The sequence below is a fragment of the Anomaloglossus baeobatrachus genome, chromosome 1 (assembly GCF_048569485.1).
Source record: "Anomaloglossus baeobatrachus isolate aAnoBae1 chromosome 1, aAnoBae1.hap1, whole genome shotgun sequence".
In the NCBI taxonomy this organism is placed as follows: Eukaryota; Metazoa; Chordata; class Amphibia; order Anura; family Aromobatidae; genus Anomaloglossus; species Anomaloglossus baeobatrachus.
In genome coordinates, this window is record NC_134353.1 from 780,028,271 (window position 1) to 780,045,986 (window position 17,716).

The window sequence follows — 17,716 nt, forward strand, 5'->3', positions numbered from 1 at the left end:
GACCCAAAGCACACTGCCAAGAAAACCAAGGCCCGGTTCAAGAGGGAAAAAATCAAGGTGTTGCAGTGGCCTAGTCAGTCTCCTGACCTTAACCCAATTAAAAACTTGTGGAAGGAGCTCAAGATTAAAGTCCACATGAGACACCCAAAGAACCTAGATAACTTGGAGAAGATCTGCATGGAGGAGTGGGCCAAGAAAACTCCATAGACCTGTGCCGGCCTGATCAGGTCTTATAAAAGACGAATATTAGCTGTAATTGCAAACAAGGGTTATTCCACAAAATATTAAACCTAGGGGTTGAATAATAATTAGAGATGAGCGAACAGGTCGCGGTTCGGCTCGAGGTCGGTTCGCCGAACGGAGCTCCCGTTCGAGTTCGGTTCGTCGAACGTTCGATGAACCGAACTCGAACTGCATAGGAAACAATGGCAGGCATTCACAAACACATAAAAACACCTAGAAAACACCCTCAAAGGTGTCCAAAAGGTGACAAACAACTCACAACACAACACAAACACATGGGAAAGTGACAAGGACATATACTCATGCGAAAACAAAAGAGCTGGACAAGGAAAAAGAGGAGGACACGCAGATATATGAGTATATGCAAGGAAACGTCGATGCCATTACTGTGCAACTTGAGCCCTGCTCATTTTAGGCTTCCAATCTGGATAAATTGACTGAGCTTGCCACGTACACCTTGGGGATCTTGTCGTGTCCTGCAGCCAGCGTTCTCTCGGAACCTGTCTTCAGTGCTGCTGGGGATATGCTGGCAGATAAGCACACGTGTCTGTCCACTGACAATGTGGACATGGCTCTCAGAGGACTTTTCTTCCCCTGGGTCAGCCAGGGGAGGCGAAAGGCACGCGTATTTTTGAGAGTGCTTCATGCAAAGCATCTTTTTCTTTTTCAAAAGGGGGGTCAACTGATGCCAGTCAAGTGGGGTGTGTGTAGCCCAATTAGTGGAAATGAGGGAGACTGTGGTTGGAGTCCCCTCGCTTTTGAAAAAAGAACCAAGATGAACAAGTCATGGCTCTCAGAGGACTTTTCTTCCCCTGGGTCAGCCAGGGGACGGGAAAGGCACGCGTATTTTTGAGAGTGCTTCATGCAAAGCATCTTTTTCATCTTGAAAATTGGGTCAACTGATGCCAGTCAAGTGGGGTGTGTGTGGCCCAGTTAGTGGAAACGAGGGAGACTGTGGTTGGAGTCCCCTCGCTGTGTTTCTAAAAGAACCAAGATGAACAAGTCATGGCTCTCAGAGGACTTTTCTTCCCCTGGGTCAGCCAGGGGACGGGAAAGGCATGCGTATTTTTGAGAGTGCTTCATGCAAAGCATCTTTTTCATCTTGAAAATTGGGTCAACTGATGCCAGTCAAGTGGGCTGCGTGTGGCCCAGTTAGTGGAAACGAGGGAGACTGTGGTTGGAGTCCCCTCGCTGTGTTTCTAAAAGAACCAAGATGAACAAGTCATGGCTCTCAGAGGACTTTTCTTCCCCTGGGTCAGCCAGGGGACGGGAAAGGCACGCGTATTTTTGAGAGTGCTTCATGCAAAGCATCTTTTTCATCTTGAAAATTGGGTCAACTGATGCCAGTCAAGTGGGGTGTGTGTGGCCCAGTTAGTGGAAATGAGGGAGACTGTGGTTGGAGTCCCCTCGCTGTGTTTCTAAAAGAACCAAGATGAACAAGTCATGGCTCTCAGAGGACTTTTCTTCCCCTGGCTCAGCCAGGGGACGGGAAAGGCACACGTATTTTTGAGAGTGCTTCATGCAAAGCATCTGTTTCATTTTGAAAAGGGAGATCAAGTGATGCCAGTCAAGTGGGGTGTGTATGGCCCAATTAGTGGAAACAAGGGAGACTGTGGTTGGAGTCCCCTCGCTTTTGAAAAAAGAACCAAGATGAACAAGTCATGGCTCTCAGAGGACTTTTCTTCCCCTGGGTCAGCCAGGGGACGGGAAAGGCACGCGTATTTTTGAGAGTGCTTCATGCAAAGCATCTTTTTCATCTTGAAAATTGGGTCAACTGATGCCAGTCAAGTGGGGTGTGTGTGGCCCAGTTAGTGGAAACGAGGGAGACTGTGGTTGGAGTCCCCTCGCTGTGTTTCTAAAAGAACCAAGATGAACAAGTCATGGCTCTCAGAGGACTTTTCTTCCCCTGGGTCAGCCAGGGGACGGGAAAGGCATGCGTATTTTTGAGAGTGCTTCATGCAAAGCATCTTTTTCATCTTGAAAATTGGGTCAACTGATGCCAGTCAAGTGGGCTGCGTGTGGCCCAGTTAGTGGAAACGAGGGAGACTGTGGTTGGAGTCCCCTCGCTGTGTTTCTAAAAGAACCAAGATGAACAAGTCATGGCTCTCAGAGGACTTTTCTTCCCCTGGGTCAGCCAGGGGACGGGAAAGGCACGCGTATTTTTGAGAGTGCTTCATGCAAAGCATCTTTTTCATCTTGAAAATTGGGTCAACTGATGCCAGTCAAGTGGGGTGTGTGTGGCCCAGTTAGTGGAAATGAGGGAGACTGTGGTTGGAGTCCCCTCGCTGTGTTTCTAAAAGAACCAAGATGAACAAGTCATGGCTCTCAGAGGACTTTTCTTCCCCTGGCTCAGCCAGGGGACGGGAAAGGCACACGTATTTTTGAGAGTGCTTCATGCAAAGCATCTGTTTCATTTTGAAAAGGGAGATCAAGTGATGCCAGTCAAGTGGGGTGTGTATGGCCCAATTAGTGGAAACAAGGGAGACTGTGGTTGGAGTCCTCTAGCTTTTGAAAAAAGAACCAAGATGAACAAGTCATGGCTCTCAGAGGACTTTTCTTCCCCTGGGTCAGCCAGGGGACGGGAAAGGCATGCGTATTTTTGAGAGTGCTTCATGCAAAGCATCTGTTTCATTTTGAAAAGGGAGATCAAGTGATGCCAGTCAAGTGGGGTGTGTATGGCCCAATTAGTGGAAACAAGGGAGACTGTGGTTGGAGTCCCCTAGCTTTTGAAAAAAGAACCAAGATGAACAAGTCATGGCTCTAAGAGGACTTTTCTTCCCCTGGGTCAGCCAGGGGACGGGAAAGGCACGCGTATTTTTGAGAGTGCTTCATGCAAAGCATCTTTTTCATCTTGAAAATTGGGTCAACTGATGCCAGTCAAGTGGGGTGTGTGTGGCCCAGTTAGTGGAAACGAGGGAGACTGTGGTTGGAGTCCCCTCGCTGTGTTTCTAAAAGAACCAAGATGAACAAGTCATGGCTCTCAGAGGACTTTTCTTCCCCTGGCTCAGCCAGGGGAGGCAAAAGGCACGCGTATTTTTGAGAGTGCGTCATGCAAAGGATCTTTTTCATCTTGAAAATGGGGTCAACTGATGCCAGTCAAGTGGGGTGTGTGTGGCCCAATTAGTGGAAACGAGGGAGACTGTGGTTGGAGTCCCCTCGCTTTTGAAAAAAGAACCAAGATGAACAAGTCATGGCTCTCAGAGGACTTTTCTTCCCCTGGCTCAGCCAGGGGAGGCGAAAGGCACGCGTATTTTTGATAGTGCTTCATGCAAAGCATCTTTGTAAGCTTGAAAATGGGTGTCAACTGATGCTAGTCAAGTGGGGTGTGTGTGGCCCAATTTTTGGAAACAAGGGAGACTGTGGTTGGAGTCCCCTTACTGTGTTTTACATGCTTTTAGAAGGGCATGACATGGCTTAGAGGTTGACTTTCAGCATCTGGAAACTGTTGGCTACCAAAATGCTGCCTTTCCAGCCTTTTTAACCGAGGATTTTCGAGACCTTATGCCCATCGCAGTGCCTCAAGAGCCGATGCCCAGGCGCCACTCCTTCTCCAACAAAGGCGTGCACGCGCTACACCAGCATGTCGCACTAAACATCACTGATTCCTTGAGAAACTCTGTGTGACAGGGTGCATTTCACCACAGATAATTGGCCCAGTAAGCATGAACAGGGGCGTTACATGTCGCTGACTGGGCAATGGGTTACTGTGGGGAGAGATGGAGAAGGGTCTGCTGTACAAGTCTTGCCGTCCCCACGAGTTGTGTCAATCCTTCTTCTGTATGTAGAAGTTAATACACTGCTTCTGCCTCTTCAACCTTGTGTGGGTCCTCCACCTTGGCGCAAAACCTGTGTGGTCAGGCCACCCTTCCTTGTAACTGCGCACAAGGAATACCACACACCTCCTTACTATGCTGGCAGCAGAGCTCAATGCCATCAGGCGGTCAAAGGTTTACTTTGAAATGTATGGGAAATGTGAGTCACACCGCTGAGAAGTTGTGGACGGTTAGCTCTGGAGACCGAGTTTCATCAATGGTTGTCTCCACTCAACCAGCAGCCAGGGAAGGCCGGGTGCGACAATGATGCAAACATGGGTGCGGCCCTTTGCTGTGACAATGTGACACACGTGCCTTGTGTGGTTCACGTGTTGAACCTGGTTGTCCAGCAATATTTAAAGCACTATCCTGGCCCACATGGCCTTCTGCAGAGAGCACGGTGTAACGCCTTCCTTAATCCACACACTCAGATGGGCTGTAAATGATAGGCTAGAGGGAAGCCACTCACCAAGCAGGACCCCTAGAACCCTGAAACCCTTTAACCCCTATACAGGGATTAGGAATTACACAGGGCCCAAGGTGATCAATACCTGTGGAAGGCTGCAGTTCCAGAGAATAGTAGTCAGGCAGGGTCAAAACATTAATTGAGGAACAGGAACAGAATTGGACGGCCAGGACTTAATCAGAAAACAAGCAGAGGTGAAATGCGGATCGGCCAACAAGGTACATAAACAGGAAGCAGGAAAAGTAGTCAGGTAACAAGCACACAAAATCATAAAACTGAACTGGGGGTAAAAGTAACCAGAGGTTCATAGCTATGTCTGGCAGTGGTCTGCAGACAGGATGGGCATAAAAAAGGGTGTGGTGTCTTCCCATTGGTTGTAGCTGAATGATGGTATTTCATCTGTGAGATACCCACCAGCTACATTCAGCCAGAGATTCTGCATCTGTCAAGGTAATGCAGCCCAGTGGGTGAGCATAACCTGCGTCCACCTGCGCAGCTGGCATCGACTCCTCTCCCATCATCAGCACTATGCATGAAAGGAACACGTTGTCACCTGGCGACCGGAGTACAAATTGACGGAGCGGACTCCGTTGGTGACTTAACAGCCGTGTGCGGCAATGATGCAAACCTGGCTGCGGGCCATCGTCAGGGCAATGTGACACACGTGCCTTGTATGGCTCACGTGTTGAACCTAATTCTCCAGCAATTTTTAAAACACCATCCCGGCCTACATGGCCTTGTGCAGCGGGCACGCTCGCTATGTGCTCACTTCCATCGTGCGCACACAGCAGCTCAACAACTTTCGGCGCTACAGAAGTCTTTAGGTCTGGTGGTTAAACGCCTGAAATGCGATGTGCCGACACGCAGGAATTTGAATCTGCACATGTTGCAGCGTTTGTGGCAGCACCGCCGAACCCTGCTGCAATACGTTATGACATATAGCCTGGGATAACTTGATCCAGAGGTGGTGCAGATCACGCTGCTGGAGTGGTGTCAGATCAAGGACCTATGCACCCTGCTACACAGTTTACAAATGTCGACGAAGATGTTTAGCACTGGCAATGTCATTCTCAGCGTGACAATTCTGGTCATCTACATGATGGAGCACACTGTAATTATTATTCGGAGTCAGGTGTTGGGACAAGAGGAAGGGGAGGAAGTACAGGAGGAGTCATATGCGGAAGGGATAACAAGATCTACGAGGTCCAGATGGTCAGCGGCACCTAGGCAGCAGTCATGGTGAGGGAGAGGGATTAACAAGGGCGCATAGTATCAGCAAAAAGTGTTGAGGAAGGTGCAGGAGCCCATGAAGAAATGGAGGACGAACTGGCGATGGGCATGGAAGACTCAGCAGATGAGTGAGAGCTTGCTCACATTTCGGTTGTGCGAGGTTGGGGGGAGAGGGCAGAGGAAGGAGGCACGATTCTCACCTCTCTGCCACCAACACACCAAGGACTTGGTCCTCCTGGATGCACAAGACACATGAGCGCCTTCTTGCTGCACTACCTACAACATGACCCTCGGATTGTACGAATTCAAAGTAATCCTGACTACTGGGTTGCCACACTGTTAGATCCCCGGTACAAGACAAAATTTGGCGAAATAATTCCTGCCATAGAAATGGACGCACGTATACAGGAGTATCTGCAGAATGTGGTACGCAATCTTAGATCTGCTTTTCCACTAAACACCAGTGCTGCACAGAGTGAATCTCAACGCTTTGTCATGGATAGGAGGAAATGGTCTTTTACTTGTCCACATCTGAGGGACCGAGGGCTGGCTGTTGTGCTGAGATGCCATTGAGTACGGTGTCCCTGCAGAGTTGCACTTTTGGTCATATACCAAAATGAGTTGAAAAAGGACAGATGCTGGTGGAAAGGGGAACAGGTGTGTTGGAAAGGGGAAAAAAGTTTTGGTCCGTGGATTTGGTGGTTAGGCAACAGTAAAATTTGCTGAAGAAACACCATCTGTTACAGTGGGACTGGCAGATTTGGATAAGGTGGTATATACTATGTTACCGCTATATAACGAAAATTAATAAGAAAAGAAAGAGAAAGGTATATATCCCCATCAGCAGTCAGTGTCCACCGTGCTCCCAGATTGAAAAGGAGAGGTTGGCAACTGGAAGGTTTGGTGGAGGATACAGAGCTGTGTGGCTATGAAACTAATAGTAGCCTGAACCGAGTTAGACGCCATTCGGATCTGGAGACTGGGAGCCCTGTTAGCGTCACAGGGTCCACATGCCCACCCAGCCCAGGAACTCCCTGTTAACAACACAGGGGCCATTGAGTACGCTGACCGTGTGCGTAGGGGCCACACCTGTGGACAGCAGGCGCATCAGCAGCAGCAGGCCTGTTAATGCCACTGGGCTGCACAAGCAGGACTGGTAGGACAGGAGCTGGTCTTAACCGTTCTGCGTTACCAACTGTGGTGGTGGCCTGCATCGACACCCTATCCCTGCCTACCTCTGGCCTAAAGCCGCAATGGGTTCAACACATGGAGGTGTGCTCTTTCGGAGCATAATAGAAGACTGCGCACCTCCTTGTTGGCTCCAGCCCCTTTTATAACCTGGGTCCGCCCCAAACCAGGGTGAACCACAATGCACCTCCTGGAGACAAAAGCAGAGTGACACGTCATGAGTGGCATAACTAGCGTCCTATTTGGAACCGCAACTTCAATGATGACCTCATGGCTGCCATGACCCAAACACCTCACCAGTCATCGTCTGACCATCAATAATGCGGTGACAAGTCATAGGGGTGGGCCTCTGCAAGCCATTTTGGAGTGGCCTGGCCACATCGTCAGGACACCTGATGCCCTGTGGTCTATATGGGACCCCCACATCAGGGGCAGGGCCAAAGAGTTCATTACCGGACCTAGTCTCTGATGCAGTAAGTGCCTGAGCATGCTCAGTAGCATGAAATACAGTCTCTGAAAAAAGACTATCAGCTTTAGCATGGTGTCTAGGCACAAAACAGGACTTAGACCCGGCACGGAATGCAAGTACCTGTGCAAAGAGGCTTTTCGCACTAAGTGTGGGAGCATGCGCTGTATCCCGAAATGAAGACTTAGCCTTAGCAATGGCACAGTCAGGCAGAGCATACTCACTAGGCGAAACACTGTAGTTAGGCTGCGGCTGGGGTAGATCGGCACACGCATGCGCACTAGCTGCCTCTCCACACTTAGACGTGGAGGAGAAAGTAGCCAGCTGAACAACCTAAGGCACAGCCCTAAATGGCAGCTGACGCCTGGGCGCAAATGAAACCGCAGCAGGCTTCAGGTTACAGGTTTTGTAACAACAAATACCATCCAAAAGAACAGGTGTACTTCTTCCCATGGATAATCTGATATGATCCTTTTTTTCACTGACACAACCATCGCTAACAAATGTAGATGAGGCCAAAACAGCAGCTGCTTCAATGGATCTCAAGTGCTCCATAAAGTGGCCTCTCCTCCACCCCAATTTCAAGATCCCAAATACTCCATTCCTCTGTGGTGTCAATCCAATCGCACTTGCTTCATAACAGCTCTCAAGTTTCCACCAGCCCTGCTGAGTATGGGGTAACAGAGATGGTTGAGTTTGCATAGCTGTTCAGTCGCACTATAGCCTGGGAATCAGAGGTCTGCTCCAAAGCTGCAATGAGTACAGACAAGGAAGTTATTATTATTTTTATTATTATTGATTTATAGAGCACCATTGATTCCATGGTGCTGTACATGAGAAGGGGGTTACATACAGAATACATATACAAGTAACTATAGACAGACTGGTACAGAGGGAAGAGGGCCCTGCCCTTGCGGGATTACATTCTAAAGGATTTTTGGGAGGAGACAGTAGGAGTGGTTTAGGTTGAGTGTCAAGTACGTATGGTGGTGGTATCATTGAAGGTTATAGTCATTTCTGAACAGATGAGTTTTCAGATTCAGTTTGAAGCTTGCGGGTGTAGCAGATAATCTGACGTGTTGAGGTAGCGAGTTCCATGAGACAGGAGAAATGATCTGCGCAGGTGGCCAGAAGCTTTGTGAGTGGGATCCAGGCCCTGATGAAGAAGGTGCTGAGCCTAATCTACACCCTCATTTCCAAAAAGTAAATCCTCCTGGTGGAGACAATGGGGAACATGATGAGGAGCACAGATACCTGATTGGAATGACAACTTTACTATTCGGTCAGGGCAGGAAGAGGTTGTCTCGGAGGACTCAGGACGAGGGGAATGAAAACACACAGGGTTATTGATGAGGTTGGAGACCACACTTACTGTCAAACCAAAGTCAGCCAGTCGATGAGGTCAGCAGAGGAGGTGGAGGAGGATGCTACTGACGACGAGGTTACGTTGTGTCTTCCTGGCCAGAGACAAAGTACTGGAAGCACGTCAACAACTGAATCCTGGACCACAACTTTGACTCTGAGCAGAAGTCGTGTTGGCTGTGCAGGTCGCATGGGCTGTAAGCCTTGCCTAGCCTGTGAATTTTTGGACATCGCAAAGGATCACCCAAGTCATGGAATCTGTAAGATTTGTCAACAATCTGTAAGTAGAAGGCAAAAACTCACACCTTTGAGTAGTTCCTCCATGAAGTGCCACATGGATATGAATTAATAGCGTGAAGGTGTATTGCTCAGCTTTAGACACTGTCAATGCAACATGCTAATTTGCCATTGCATACATTGTTGCAGACTACACACAAGGAGCTGCTGTTATTTTGGATCTGCCTTTGTTTGGTCACTATAGCAATATCAAATTGCTCTTCGGGTGTGGACTTGGAGATGCTGTCTATGAACAGAAGGAAAAGCTAAAGGTGTGTGTTACAGCAAGGAGCCACCGCGGAAACACTTCGTTCAATTGTGAGGGGAGTCATGTTGTACTTTGATGATGAGCCCCGTAATGCCAGTGAGCAGAATCCTGTGCCACAGACCAACATTCTTACAGTGCTGTCTATACTGTTTACCGTGAGAGGAGCATAAAGTCTGTATTTCTGGCAACTGGACATCAGAGTACCCGGGTACGGTAGGCTGTGCCCAGACAATAATGCGGGCACGCAACACTTTGTTTTATTAGCAAAACACATATCTGTTCTGGGTAGGCCGACTATTTATAGACAATAAGACTTGCTGCCTCTGCACTGTCAAATTGTCACATACAGTTTAAATCATAGAGGGACAGCAACACATGTTTGCATTGACTGTTGCTTTTCAAGATTTCCATGACTGTGTTGCAGAGCTGTGTGGTTTGCATTCACACTGTTATCATCTGCATTATCTGTGAGGCTTCAGCTAACAAGAGTATTCAGGGGGGGTAATGTGTTTTGTCTATGTTTAGGTAGGTAACTTGGAAGCTCTTGTGATGCGCCACTGGTAAGTCGTGTTCGCACACACACACACACACACACACACACACACGCGCACAAACACACAATTACTGCTACACAGAGGGATTAGCAGGTAGTAGGCAACAGAATAGATTGTTCAATTATTTAAATTGTATGCATGGTTCTTATTGTTTGTTTTGGTAAAGTTAAACAATCATTTATCAACCCAACTGCCTAGAGTCCTTTTCCTGTTGCCTGGTTTTGCTGCATACTGGGGAGCCCACCCTGTACACGACTTAAAATGAAGCATTAGTCGCAATGTGAATTTCACTGTGCTACAATGCGGCCTAGCGTGCCTGTGCAACCACCGCCTGCCCCATCAAGTGCATCTGCGTGCTCTTCATCATCTGTGACTGTGGGGACAGCAGTCACACATGGTTTTTCACACTGAACTTCCACTCCTTTACCCGCAACAGGGAGTGTGATTGGCAGGTCATCACTTGTTTTGGAAGTGGAAACAGAAGGTATTGTTGAGCTGTCAGACATCGAGAGAACCATCATTGGATGCAGGCTACATTATATCCACGCCTGCACCTTCGTCACAGATTGGCTGGACTACCTGCAGTTAATAATTGCATTCCAGAAATGGAAAGGAGTGTAGAATGCACATGTGTTGTACCTTGCTTGGCAGCAAAGGAACACTAACTTAGTATTCCAGACAATTTTAGGATGGCAGAAAAAGAGTCAGCTCTTTGGGCAAATTAAATAGCGTGGCAAAAGTGGACAGATGGGTACAGGGGCCGTGTTCTGTGGGTACCAGGACAGTAAAAGAAGCCTCACTTTCTATCCCTCCTAATGATCAAATGCAGCAAGGAATTCCCTGAGTTTGCTATAAAATTAGCATAGCTAAATGTGCATGAGGGTAGAATGCAGTGGTGCTTGAGATTGCTTGGCACAAGTGGCAAAATAAAGGAGTATAACAGCCAGTTCTATGATGCCACTAAATGGCAGTATTTTTTGCTATCATTATAGCTTATTAAAAACAGAGCAGGAGGGTGTCCTGCACAGGTGCTAGAAATAGCTTGGCACCAGTGGGGCACTAATGGAATACAACAGCCAGTTCTATGATGCCACTAAATGGCAGTATTTTTTGCTATCATTATAGCTTATTAAAAACAGAGCAGGAGGGTGTCCTGCACAGGTGCTAGAAATAGCTTGGCACCAGTGGGGCACTAATGGAATACAACAGCCAGTTCTATGATGCCACTAAATGGCAGTATTTTTTGCTATCATTATAGCTTATTAAAAACAGAGCAGGAGGGTGTCCTGCACAGGTGCTAGAAATAGCTTGGCACCAGTGGGGCACTAATGGAATACAACAGCCAGTTCTATGATGCCACTAAATGGCAGTATTTTTTGCTATCATTATAGCTTATTAAAAACAGAGCAGGAGGGTGTCCTGCACAGGTGCTAGAAATAGCTTGGCACCAGTGGGGCACTAATGGAATACAACAGCCAGTTCTATGATGCCACTAAATGGCAGTATTTTTTGCTATCATTATAGCTTATTAAAAACAGAGCAGGAGGGTGTCCTGCACAGGTGCTGCACATAGATTTGCACCAGTGGGGCACTAATGGAGTACAACAGCCACTTCTTGTATGCCACTAAGTTTACTCAATTTTTGGTATTATAATGTCTTAGTAAGTAACAATGAGTTGGAGTGTGCAATGCAGGCAGACGTGCTGCAAATGTCTTTGCACTAGTAGGACTAGACAAAAGTCCAATAGCCACGTTTAGGATGCCACTAGGTACACTGAGTGTTTGCTAGTATAATGGCTTAGTTATGAGTTGGAGTGTGCAATGCAGGCAGACGTGCTGCAAATATCTTTGCACTAGTGGGACTAGACAAAAGTCCAATAGCCACGTTTAGGATGCCACTAGGTACACTGAGTGTTTGCTAGTATAATGGCTTAGTTATAATGAGTTGGAGTGTGCAATGCAGGCAGACGTGCTGCAAATGTCTTTGCACTAGTGGGACTAGACAAAAGTCCAATAGCCACGTTTAGGATGCCACTAGGTACACTGAGTGTTTGCTAGTATAATGGCTTAGTAACTATCAGTTTGAGTGTGCAATGCAGGCAGACGTGCTGCAAAAATCTTTGCACTAGTGTGACTAGACAAAAGTCCAATAGCCACGTTTAGGATGCCACTAGGTACACTGAGTGTTTGCTAGTATAATGGCTTAGTTATAATGAGTTGGAGTGTGCAATGCAGGCAGACGTGCTGCAAATGTCTTTGCACTAGTGGGACTAGACAAAAGTCCAATAGCCACGTTTAGGATGCCACTAGGTACACTGAGTGTTTGCTAGTATAATGGCTTAGTTATGAGTTGGAGTGTGCAATGCAGGCAGACGTGCTGCAAATATCTTTGCACTAGTGGGACTAGACAAACGTCCAATAGCCACGTTTAGGATGCCACTAGGTACACTGAGTGTTTGCTAGTATAATGGCTTAGTTATAATGAGTTGGAGTGTGCAATGCAGGCAGACGTGCTGCAAATGTCTTTGCACTAGTGGGACTAGACAAACGTCCAATAGCCACGTTTAGGATGCCACTAGGTACACTGAGTGTTTGCTAGTATAATGGCTTAGTTATAATGAGTTGGAGTGTGCAATGCAGGCAGACGTGCTGCAAATGTCTTTGCACTAGTGGGACTAGACAAAAGTCCAATAGCCACGTTTAGGATGCCACTAGGTACACTGAGTGTTTGCTAGTATAATGGCTTAGTTATGAGTTGGAGTGTGCAATGCAGGCAGACGTGCTGCAAATATCTTTGCACTAGTGGGACTAGACAAAAGTCCAATAGCCACGTTTAGGATGCCACTAGGTACACTGAGTGTTTGCTAGTATAATGGCTTAGTTATAATGAGATGGATTGTGCAGAGGACAGGAGGGTACAGTGCCAGGGTTGTGGGGCTCTGGGTAGAGGAAAGGAAGCCTGCCTTTCTATTCCCTCCTAATGGGGAAGTGCAGCGACGAAATCCCTGACCTTAGCTACACAGACGCTGTCTCTGTTTTCAGGACCTGTCACCTATGGCTCTCACCTTGCCGGTACGAGCCCTTAAAAGGACTTATAGAAAGTGCTATCCCTAAGCTGTCCAGCTCTGTGTATGGAGCGCATACAGCAGTATCGGCGATAGGACAAAGGACGGAGCTGCGCCAGTGATGTCTGACACCAAGGACGCAGAAGGCAGATAATGGCGTGCTGGAGGAAAATGTCCGGTTTTATAATGCAGGGACATGTGACATGGACATCCTATCACACATGCCGTTGCTTCTCTGGCTAAAAATCCACTTAGCTGTGTGTGTCTGGGATTGGCTGACATGCTGGCCCGCCCCACAAGACGCGCGCGCTTAGGGAAGGAAGACAAGGAAAAAAAATGGCGATCTCCATTATACAAACAGCAGTGATCTGAATGCGCTGTTCCCGCACACTATACACTGAAATTTCATAATCGTGTGAGTCACAGAGTGACTTACACTATTACAGCGGAAAGCCAGCTAGGAATTAGCTGTTTTTTTGCTGCTAGAACCATTATCGATTGTTTCTAGAACTATCGAGCTTTTGCAAAAAGCTCGAGTTCTAGTTCGATCTAGAACAGGCCCCAAAATCACTCGAGCCTAAAACTGGAGAACCTCGAACCTAGAACCGCGCTCAACTCTAATAATAATTGACCCACACTTTTATGTTGAAAATTTATTAGAATTTAACTGAGCAATATAACTTGCTGGTTTGTAAGATTTATGCATCTGTTAATAAATCCTGCTCTTGTTTGAAGTTTGCAGGCTCTAACTTATTTGCATCTTATCAAACCTGCTAAATCTGCAGGGGGTTGAATACTACTTGTAGGCACTGTATATAAGTTCAAATCACTCCACGTTTACCACATTAAAAATTAAGAAGTAAGCTTTTTTAATAAGGGGCGGAAAAAACTAAAGAGCAAAAATGAAAAATTGCCTGGTCATTTAGAGGGTAATCATAGCCATATATTACACAGTTTTTCACCAATTCTTTACAGATACAGTATATGGGGGAAAAAGGAACAGAAGGGGAATGGAAATGGATGGAGTAAAGAAATCATTAACAAACTAATTTGTTAACTACAAAAGAGAATGACACTCCAATAATAAACATTCAAATGCAATCCTAATATAGATACATCAGATCCGGTTTATATTTAAAACCTGATAGTATGCGTCTCCGTAAGAAAAATCTAAAGAGATTCATGCATTTGAAGCTTACATCTTAAATTTCCTCCCTTGACAGGTTTATTAACATTTTCAATATCTGTGTCCCTCAAATGGGTTAAGTCACCTGAATTAATTTCCAAAAATGATGTGACACTTATGACAATCATTTTTACTGCAAGTATTTTGTGGTTCAGAGCCTTAGATATGTTCTGAGATGCGTTTTTTACTTCCTGTGCTCACTGTGGGGACATGAGGGTCAGTGGGTGCTCTCATCCACTGGCCTGGCTGTCTTCAGAAAGACCACACAAACCCAGCTCATCCCACTAAACACCCTCACTCCTTCCCCAAGGGCAGAACACTACTCAGACAACACAGGATCCACCATACACTGGTAAGATTTTATTGGTTCACTAACGGGCAAAAACATATCATACATCCTCAGCAAAAACACAAGATGGTACAAGGTACAACTCACCCTCTTTCTTCAATTTAACAACACAAATGCCCAGGCCCAATCCACATGTTGTCTGATGATGATCCTGTCTCTGCTACATCCTGAAGTCACAGTGCATAGGTATAGAAAATGATCAGCAGCTGTGGCTTCAGGCAGAGACTGACTTTACCACAGCTGTGAGTGATGACATCACCTAGTATAATTGTGGTCACAGGTGGAGGTTCCCACAGAACCCCACCTATGGCCGCAGGTAAACTCATCTCAGGTGAACTGATTGAACTCAATGACTTCTACCTTGCGGTATAAGTGATTAGGTGGCTTTATTCCTCAGGTCACTACGGTTACAGCGATACCAGATATATACAGGGGTTTTTTTTAGGTTTGGTTACTATCATGCTAAAAAAATACATAGTTTTCTCTGTTTTAGTTTTTTACTGTATTCACTAAAGAGGTTAACTAGTGTTTTATAGATTGCGTTGTTTCAGATGGGCGATACCAAATATATGTTATTCTTTATTATTTTTACTTAAATACACATTTATTGAAATATATATATTTAGTTTTTTATTTTATGAATTTTTAAAATTACTTTTTTACTTAGTTCCTATATGGAATGTTGCTTTTTATTTCCTTGATCACTGGTATAATGCAATGCATGATCATTAAAATGCATTATACTGTCAGTTTTACAATGACAGAGGCATCAGGGATCATACTCCTTACACAATTCCTGAGGCTTCCCATAGTTTGGTGACCAGGAAGTTGTCATGATAACCTTGGGTCACCATGACAATGATCGGGCCCTTGCAATGATATAGTAGGGGCACCAATAGTAAAGGAAAGGTAACAGAATACCTCTCGAAATCCCCTAAATGCTGTGATCAATATTGATCACATTATTTAGGGGGTTAAACAGCCAGGGACGATGTGGGGACCATTGCTGGCTGTGAAACTGGGGCTAAGCAGCCAGATAAGCAAAGCTTATTAGTTTTGTTATCTCCAGAATAAGCATCTCCAATAATATTAAAAACTAGAAAGGAAACACAGTTAACATGATGTTCCATCATTAAGCTCGTACAGAAGCTACGGAATTAGAATTGGTTTATTGGAAAAAAAACAGAAGACACAGAATTATTTCCACACCAATAAAGCATAGAGGTTGGCCAGTGAGAGTTGAAATGTATCTAGCAGTGGACCACCTGCTATCTGTAAATAATATACATTGGAAAAAACAAGTTATTCACAAAAAGAATCTGTTGAACACAAAATAAATGACATCAGATCCCCCATGAAAAAAATCATGTTTTTTCATATGGTACAATAGGGCATCCAATGAAAGGTGTTAAGTCATGGACGAATATAAAGACTACAGTTGAGCTATGTTCGAGGTTCGCCAATTTCATGTTCGAGTGATTTTGGGGGGTTCTCGAGATCAAACTTGAACACAAGCTTTTTGCTAAAAGCTCGATAGCTCGAGTCACGTTTGATAACGGTTCGATCAGCAAAAAGCCTAGCTAGTTACTAGCTGGCTTTTCACTGTAATAGTGTGAGTCACTGTGATTCCCACTATTATCAAATTTCAGCGTATAGTGTGCGGGGGGACGCGGTTTAGATCTGTGGTGCTGAGAGAATGCCGATCGCCTTTTTCTTTTTTTTTTTTTCCCTAAGCGCGCGTGCAGTGGGACGGGCAAGGATGTCAGCTAATTACAGACACACACACAGCTAAGTGGATTTTGCCAGACAAGCAAGAGCATGTGTCATAGGCTGTGAATGTCACATGTCCTTGCCTTATAAATTACGGCCATTTTCCCTTTCTGCCATCCTAAAAGTGTCTGGAATACTAAGTTAGTGTTCCTTTCCTGTCCACTGACCCAGAGAACCCTTGCACTGTACCCACCTTCACAGTTTTGCCATGCTATTTTATTTGCCCAAAGAGCTGACACTTTTTCTGCCATCCTAAAAGTGTCTGGAATACTAAGTTAGTGTTCCTTTCCTGTCCACTGACCCACAGAACACGGGCACTGTACCCACCTTCCCAGTTTTGGCACGCTATTTTATTTGCCCAAAGAGCTGCCACTTTTTCTGGCATCCTAAAAGTGTCTGGAATACTAAGTTAGTGTTCCTTTCCTGTCCACTGACCCACAGAACCCGGGCACTGTACCCACCTGCCACTTTTGCCACGCTATTTTATTTGCCCAAAGAGCTGACACTTTTTCTGCCATCCTAAAAGTGTTTGGAATACTAAGTTAGTGTTCCTTTCCTGTCCACTGACCCACAGAACCAGGGCACTGTACCCACCTTCCCAGTTTTGCCATGCTATTTTATTTGCCCAAAGAGCTGACTCTTTTTCTGCCTTCCTAAAAGTGTCTGGAATACAAAGTTAGTGTTCCTTTGCTGCCAAGCAAGGTGCACCACATGTGCATTCTACACTCCTCCATTACTGCTACGCAATTTTAATTTACAAAAGTGCTGACACTTTTAGGGGCATACTACAACTGTCTGGGATACTACCTTAGTGTTCCTTTGCTGCCAAGCAAGGTACAACACATGTTCATTCTACACTCCTCTCCATTTCTGCTATGCAATTATTAACTGCAGGTAGTCCAGCCAATCTGTGACGAAGGTGCAGGCGTGGATATAATGTTGCCTTCATGCAATGGTGGTTCTCTCGATGTCTGACAGAGCTCCACAATACCATCTGTTTCCACTTCCAAAACAACTGACGACCTGCCAATCACACTCCCTGTTGCGGGTAAAGGGGTGGAAGTTCAGCGTGAAAAAACATGTGTGACTGCTGTCCCCACAGTCACAGAGGATGAAGAGCACGCAGATGTACATGATGGGGCAGGCGGTGGTTGCACAGCCCCGCTAGGCCGCATTGTAGCACAGTGAAATTCTCATTGCGACTTATGCTTCATTTAAAGTAGTGTACAGGGTGGGCTCCCCAGTATGCAACAAAACTACGCAACAGGAAAAGGACTCTAGGCAGTTGGGTTGATAAATGATAGTTTACCTTTCTCAAAACAAACAATAAGAACCATGCATGAAACTGAAAAAATAGAACAATCTATTCAGTTGCCTACTACATGGTAATCCCTCTGCGTAGCAGGAGTAATTTAAGGCAGATGATAACAGTGTGAATGCAAACCACACAGCTCAGCAACACAGTCATGGAAATCTTGTAA